This window comes from Thalassophryne amazonica, chromosome 7 (genome assembly GCF_902500255.1).
Source record: "Thalassophryne amazonica chromosome 7, fThaAma1.1, whole genome shotgun sequence".
In the NCBI taxonomy this organism is placed as follows: domain Eukaryota; kingdom Metazoa; phylum Chordata; class Actinopteri; order Batrachoidiformes; family Batrachoididae; genus Thalassophryne; species Thalassophryne amazonica.
The window spans coordinates 38,003,083-38,011,804 of NC_047109.1; positions in this window are offsets into that span (position 1 = coordinate 38,003,083).

The following is an 8,722-nucleotide window of genomic DNA, read 5'->3' on the forward strand; positions in this document are numbered from 1 at the left end:
ACTTGATTGTGGGATGCAGGGAGAGCTGTTATAATAATAAAACTTTTATACCAGGCGAGTGAACTGTCCAAAAAATGCCCTCGGACCCCAGAGGGTTAACCACTGAATCTGAAACATGACGGTAGATGTGTGAAATGACGTGGAATAAGTCTCTTTGCCAAATGGTATTCCATGTGACGTCAGTGACCCTATGGCCTTGGCGGAGGTTTGCGCTCTCCGAGTGCTTCTAGTTGTCGCATTGCTGCCAACTTCTGCATCCGTCCGTTATAGCAGTATGAAATCCTCTCAAAGAGTTCAGTGTCTTTCAACTGCAAAAAATAAAAAAAATAAGACATCAGTCTGCCAGATGCCTTCTGTCTCACTCCAGTGTAAATTATAGGCACTTTAGCATCACATGGACGTATTGACATAATTGCTATAGCTGTAAGATATGTGTGACAAACATTCCTGTGTCGTGCCAGAATGCTTTAACTCATCTCATGTTTCACTGTATAATATTGCTAACATCTCTGATGTTGTTTTGGAGGTTAAAGACAAATGCTAATCATAGCAATCGTTGTGTTTTTGACCTCATGAAGCCTTTTGTGAGAGCAGAAGCAGCCCCTCGCTGCTCATATTACTGAGTAAGGATATGAATGCAGACGAGCAGATGCTGATATTTGGCAGCCTTGAACATGCTCACAGACTGACAATCAATGCACTGTGTTTGGCTGGAATTTACCTACTGTAGCCTCTGTGCAGTACTTTATAGGTGCACAGTACATGTCATAAATGCATCGATTGCAGCATGACCTCAATGAGCCATGGCATGTGAGGTCATTTATTTGTCCAAGTTTAGCAGGTAATGTTCAGCATCAAGGCTCTGACCTTGTCACTCCCCACAGCACACACCTGAGTTTGAACAAAGGGGAAACAAGGGAAGAATGATATATTTATTAACCTTGAAGGATACAATCGTGCGGATGCTGGAAGGCGGAGGCCGCGGAGAATGAATCCAACATTGTGAGTGGAGGCTCTTTATAGCAACCTGATGTGTCTTTGTAGGCCATTTGTTTGGTCCCATACCAACATTTTACAATGTTTCACTTTTTATTTCTTTCTGTTTGTTTTCACTTTTTTCCTGTACAGGCCAAAATATGTGCAGTTATGGACAGTTTAAAAATATTCAAACTCAGCTTACCCTTGCTCCAAGTACTCCTTAACCCCTTAAGCCCTAGAGCCTATCTCACAAGGTCAAAAATGCAAAAGTTTGGACCAGCTAAAAGACAGGTCCTAGGGGATGTCGTGGATGCAAAAAAAAAAATAAAGAAAGTAAATAATACTTGGTAGGAGTAAATGAGGTTTTTTTTTCTCAAAAAAAAAAAAGAATTCTGATTTATGTCTTTATTTGCTTGGCATTTCAAGCTGTGGTTACTTGATATGTGATTGAAGTGGATAGTTTTGTAGAGGAGACTTCGCTTGACATTTTGATGTATAATAAGTGTATGTTGATGTCAGCATTGGTTAGTTATGAGTGTTCAAATGTTCCAAAACAGGGCAAGTCCCCAAATTTGGGGACTCTAGGGTTTAAGAGGTTAATTTCCGTGGAAAAGTGCTTCAAATTATATAAAAGCTGAGTGGATCCTTGTCATTTGATTGGTGGTTGTATGTCATGTGACATGGATTATTGATATCATTTGCTGTTGCGTTTAATTGACCGTGCAATAGTTCTTTTTTAGCATGCAATTTTGGTGCTATAGGAAATGTGCTATTGCACGGCCCGAACACTGCGTGCGCTCACAGTACCGGGGGCAGCGTTTAGCTAAACATGGCAGAGTTTGTTTTGTTGGTGGACGATAATTTGAAGGAGCTAATTCTTCTAACACACAAAAAACCAAACAAATCCACGACGCCATAAGATGTCTGGCAGCATGGAGAGCTGTTAGCATGAAGTTAGAAAAGCTGGACAAATTTCTGATGTGATTTTTCGCTGGACTGAGGAACTACACAAAGTCTTTTTTGTCAGTGGACAGCATCATGGACTATATCTGCATAATTTTTTACTCAGTTAAGCTTGTGTTGGACAGTTAAACACCAGTGGAACACCAAAATGTAAGTCCCTTTTCTGTTGTTATATAAATTAATAAAATATCAAATGACAAGGACCTATTTCCGCCGTAATATAAAACAAATAATGAGTGTTTTTTCATTCTTTCAATGGAACAAATAATTCATGAGGTGAAATTTGGAATGTACCATTCATTGAGGCGAAGCCAAGTTGAATGATACATTCCAACTTTCATCTCATGAAATATTTGCACCATTGAACTCATAAACATTACTTATTTGTATAATAATGGCTAAAAGTCAGCTTTCCATTGGGTCAGCATTTTGCAAACACCAAGATGAATGCCTCGTTAAACAATATGGAAGATTCCAAAAGTTCACAAGGTAATGGAATTACATTCAAAAGCTTCTGATTGACCAGCTGGCACAATTAGAGGACACCTGGTGAACCTTTAGCTGTATTTAAAGCCCTGAATGATAAAGCAGTACCTTCTTAAGTGCAGGACAAAAAATCAAAAGAATGAAGCCAAGGCACGTGGAGCAAAATTTTGCATCTTCAGCATTCTGGTTCCTCCTTGAGAGTCATCTCAAAAAGATTAATGGTACCATAAGCAATTATAAGAAGCAGGGGACCCAACAAAATTTACATTATCAGGGAAAGAGGCACAAAATACTGCCAAGGAACTAAAAAACCTGTGTCCCAAAGGTCCATCAGAACTCAGGATGACAATGAAAGGAATGATGGTGGATATGGAGGTATCACAGAGAAAAGTGACATCATTGATCTATAAGAGGGCACTCCATCACCATGGCTTTAATTTCAGTCACTGAAGGAGGAAGCCATTAATCAAAAATCTAGACTTTAAAATATCCATCACCAGGACAAAGACTAAGACTGTTTTTTTTTTTTTGGGGGGGGGGGATCAAGTTTAGATCAATGGTTGCCTCGTTTCCTCCTTCTTTCCTTTTTTTTAACATGTATTCATGCTAAATCATATTGTATATATACTGGTAAATCCCTCTTTGATGCCACCCAAAGGTTTTCTGAATAATGTGATTGGACCTCAAATGGGGCAACTAAATGTTGCAATTTTGATAGTGATTGAATACACCTAATCTCCGGCCAACACATAAATGGACAAAGAAGTACAATGTGGAACACCTATCACTAAGTTACCAAGTTAGTACAAGCTACCTGGCTAAGTCAACTGAATTCAAATGATTGGTTAATGCATATTTTTGTGGAATGGGCAGCAGGTTTTATAATTGGAGGCTTATGCCCAGCATTGATCCTCATTAACGATTGCAATATGTGTATCTAATGTCACCAAACTAAAACCTGCAAATTAGCGCTAATAATGCTAAGAGAAGCAAGTCTTATATAGGCCCTGAAGCCCACTGGTGCTGGTGCTTATCTCTTGATTCCATAATAATGCTAACATATGGATGAAATATTACTAAAACATTACTCAAAGAAAATAATGGAGCAATTCTTAGATAGTCCATTAAGGCAAATAACCAAACAGTAAGGCAAATTATCTTAGATATTTGTAATAAAATGCTCAGAAAGGACAAACACAGTCAAGTCTAAAGCTAGTGGTCAGCCACTAGCAGGGGCAGCTAGCAGTGGCTGTTTGGACAAGAGCACACTAGCTGTCATGAAATGTGACCTCTCCTCTACTTATTTACAATTTTATGAATTAAAATAGCTGAACTTTATCTAAATTTGGGGTCTGTTAGTGAAGCTTAGGGCTAGCGACCAGCGATCACCTCAGTATTTTCTTTGTTTTCCTGTCTATTTCATGATGATGAATTATACTGTAGGTGTGGTTTTTCCGGTCAACTAATTCTGCTCTTTTTCTGTCTGTCCAAGTGCAGAGGGAAATGTGCGAGAGTGGCATCTGTGGACAACAGGATGCTGGACCAACTGCGACATGCCATGCCTGAGGCTGATTCAACAGATCTTCTGAATTCCTGTTTTCTGTCTCTTCAACTCTGTAAAACTTTGTAAAAACCTTGTAACTGTTAGAATGACCTAAGCAGTGGGTCACCCCTCTGAGTCTGGTCTGCTTGAGGTTTCTTCATCAAGATCATCAGAGGGAGTTTTTCCTTACCACTGTCAACTGTGTGCTTGCTCTAGGGGTTGGTAAGGTTAGACCTTACTTGTGTGAAGCACCATGAGGCAGCTTTGGTGTGATTTGGCGCTATATAAATGTAATAAATTGAAAACTGAATTGAATTAACCCTCTGGGGTCTGAGGGTATTTTTTGGACAGTTCATTCGCCTGGCATAAATGTTTTATTATTGCTGTTAACAGCTCTCCCTGCATCCCACAGTCAAGATTTATGTCTCTTTTTTTCAGGACAACCTGTGCTTTCAGAATACATATGCTTTTGTTGTGTTTTATAAGTGTAATAAAGGTTAACAAACAAAAATAAGAAAGAAAAAAGAGAACACATTTATTCAAAACACACAGCAAACTATAATAAACAACTGTTTTGACACTTTATAAAGGTAATTTAAGGTCTTGTGTGAAAGACTGTACAACAAAAAGGTTCAATCAATAAACACAAATGCACATTTTGAACAATATATACAAAATGGTCTATGCGCTTTGTTTTGTTTTTGTCTTCATCTCAAAGCAATTTCTGTCTGCTATTACACAAAGGTTACAACACAAACTTCTACTTCTACTCTGTTTTGGACTGTTCTGTGCTGCTCCTAAAGCAGCTTTCACGTGAGATTGTCATCAGAGGCTCTCCCTCTGCTTTCACTGATCACTGTGCGTAATGGTGCAGGGCGCCAGGGGGCTATTCTAATGGGTCAACTAGTAACACATCACTCCTGAAAATGATCTTTGGCTTTTCACGTGAGGTAAATCTGCCCTACGATTGGATTTTGTAAAACCATGTCATGGTGAACCAATTCAGATTGGACACTCACATTGTGCACGTCATCACACAGCTTCTATGAGGAATACAAAGATGTCCGATGGCTGACTCGAAAGTCCGCGGAGTTAACTTTTCAGCAAAAAAAAAAAAGTAAGTTTATATCTCATATCATTAAAAACTTATTTATAATTTGGTAAAAGCTTGGTCTTAGACATCGTATACAACGGCGTCGGCCCCAGAGGGTTAAACTGATGAGTTATGTAAAAAATCACTTCCTGTACAGCTATCATGAATGAGAAAACTAGATATAGGGACCAAAACCATTCATTTGTAGCAGGGTTTTAAACATGTTTATTTCTGCTATGGGACATATTAACATGGGAGGGTCTGTGGTGAGTGATTCTTTTGGAAATACCCCCAAGTGGCCATTCAAGGAACTGCGCATTTTGACACTGCAATTTCGGTGCCAATTTCATGAAAGCTTTACACAGCATGCCATTTTCAAACAACATTCTAAATGCCACTCTATCAAATATTCTGCTTAGCTGGCCTGTTTCCTTTTCAGATGCTAGGAGTTGTCATGTCGTCCATGTCACAATGTTCAGAATTTCAAAGTTTGCACGACCATATGTCACGGCATTGCGTGATTCAGCATCACAAAATATACATGAATCTATTGGTTTGTGATATTGTCACAAAAAGTGCCACATTTTCATAACGGGAGCACAAATTAATTTGAATACATTCCGTGATGCAGGGGGAGCTGGGCGGAGGGGGTTATGGTTAGGGTTAGGGGAAGGGCTAGGGTTCACGAAATGAGTCACATTTTTGTGATGGGAGCACAAAAAAAACTTGTGAGACTGGGTTGAGTTTATACGACCTGCAGCCAACTTTGCATAAATGTCTTCAGAAATGTCCTTCCTGACTGTCCTGTTGCAGGGCGTGGTTTGAGCAGGAAGTAGGAGGAGCATTTACCAGCTTTTGCAGATGGATGTATTATGATGTATTTGACTCGGCAGTGTTGAGCTGATTGCTGTGCATAGCTAAAACGGGCTGCGACGCACATTTCCTGCGCGCTGCTGTGGGTAATTGTGCCACCTCACAGAGGAAGAATCTGCCAACCACTTTCCTCCGATTCTGCCAATTCAGAAACATTTTACAAAAGGATAATTTCTCCCTAGCATGATATAATCTTTCTTTTCACCCTGTGCCTCAATGGAAGCCTTTATGGCTTTTATCACCTCTCCCTCCCTCCATCTCTTTCTGTCTTGCTTTCCTGACCCTCCCCGCTCATCTCGCCATGCTCGCCCTCTCTGCCTCTGTCGCTTTCCTCCGATCCATCTTTTGCTCTTCTCTCCTCTCACTCTGACCTTACAGAGGGTCATTGCACTGAAGTCACTCTTGTTACCGTTTCTTTCTTTTTTCACTTGGCTCTTTCTGTAGCGGAAAGAAAAAAAATCCCTCACACTCAGTTTGCCAGCTCTGTTTCTGATGAGCAGACTCGCAAGGAGAATATTAATGAAGCACCTCAGCCAATTAACACCTAAAGCACATAACAACCTTTTATGCCAATGCACGCACCCAGGCGCGTGTGTGCGCACGTTCATCCAACATTTATGGGGGCAAGAGAAATGCAAACAAAGTGATGGGCGGCGGAGAACAAGAGAAGCGAGAGAGTACAGAAAGATTTATGGGGTGTGAAGAAAAGGGAGGAATTAGCAGAAGATGCTCGGCAGCTGCTGAAATGTTCATGCACATCTGATGGGTTTAATAGTGGGCGGTGTGTACACTGGCATGGATTTAACCAGGACAACACCATGCATAAACGAAAGGCATCAGAGGTCTGATGTATGCCATCGTGCTCTGCACACCATGATATAAATGTACAAGTAAATATACATATTTCTGCAGTGTGTTTTTGACTGTCTATGACTTCAACATATGGCTTCTGTCTGACATAATGATGAGTCATTCATACTAATCAATCACAAACATTTTCTTGATCAAGATATGCTTAGATCATCCGTCAAGGGTTCTTGGTTGTTGAGCAATATGAAAACAAAAAAGTCTTTTTTGGACTATTTTTTCCTTGACCAGACTACTTCAAAACCTAATTGCTTCTAGATATTTATCCAAGCAATATTCCAACCACATTTGATTCATTTAGACTTCTTGATTGTTGAGATACATAAAAAAGTGTTTTTTGGACCATGTTTTCCTTGATCTTCACCTCTAACCTGTGATCAAACAGCACTAGATTACTACCCAAGCAATATTCCCACTAAGGCTGATTCATCTGGGCTTCTTGGCTGCTGAGATATACAAAAAAAAGGGTTCTTTGGACCATGATTTCAATGACACTCCTCCCTTTGACCAAACTACTCCAAAATCTAATCACCTCTAAATAACTGCCCAAGTAATATTCCCACCAAGTTTTATCGATTTACTCATCTTGGTTGTTGAAATACCCCCCCAAAGAAAGGTGTTTGTTTTCATTAACCTACTCCAAATCCTACTTACTTCTCGATATTTATCCAAGCAATATTCCTACCAAGTTTGATTCATCTAGGCTTCTTGGTTGAGATATACAAAAAAAAAAAAAAAATGTTCTTTGGACCATGTTTTCAATGCTACTCCTACCTTTGACCAAACAACTCCCAAATCTAATCACCTCTAGATATCTGTCCAAGTAATACAGTATAATAATAATAATATAATTATTAATAATAATAATACCACCCCCACTCCCCTGCCCAACCCAAAATAACTGTTTGTTTGGACCATGCTTTCCTTGACCTTTGACTTTTGACCATACTACTCCTATAAAACCTATACTTCTAGATATTTATCCAAGCAATATTCCTACCAAGTTTGATTCATCTGGGCTTCTTGGTTGTTGAGATATACAAAAAAAAAGTGTTCTTTGGACCATGTTTTCACTCCAACATCTAATCACCTCTGGATATCTCTGAGAATTGTTATACACATACACACACACACACACACACACACACCAGTGCAAACACTACCCTGCTTTTGCCGCGTCACCATAGTGACACAAAGGGCAGCAACAGTGAACCCTGCATGCACATATTTGAACTCACGTGGGGTCGCATCCTTGTATGCATAAAACATGGCAGGAGACATCAGAGGGCGTGAGGGAGATGTGCAGAACAATGGACAAAAGGCGCATGGTAATGACCCGGATAGCGAAAGGAGTTGGCGCCGCTTGGAAAGTTAAAGGGCGTGAGAGGAAGTATAAATGTGATAAAGTAATGGTGAGGAGGGAGAAACTTTCCTCACGGCCTGCTGCCTTTGGACTGAACTGCATGCAAATGAAAAATGGAGATGAAATAATTAGACAGGCTGACTAGAAGCGCTCATCTAAATATGTAAATGCACTTAATTTTACTTTGATTTACTCCACTGGCTCCCTATCACCCTCCCACTCATATCTTTGCCACTTTCTTCCTCCTTTTCTCCCTCTCATTTGTTCCTCTCCTACTTTTCATTCATGTTTGTCATTGTTATTCTCGCTCTCTGTTTTCCATCAGTTTGTGTGTAATGCCACAGTAATAAGTTAATACGCCATGGGTATGTCAGCTCAGTTATTCACTCAATTATGGACTTAAAGTCAGTGGGCATCCGAGGACAGTGTATAAAAAACTCATTGCACACAACATACAACACGCTGTGCAAAAGTCTTAAACACCCGAGGCCATCAAATATCGCCATCGGGTATTGCAAAGGCTTTTTCTCCGTCCGTCCTTCGATCTGTCCATCCA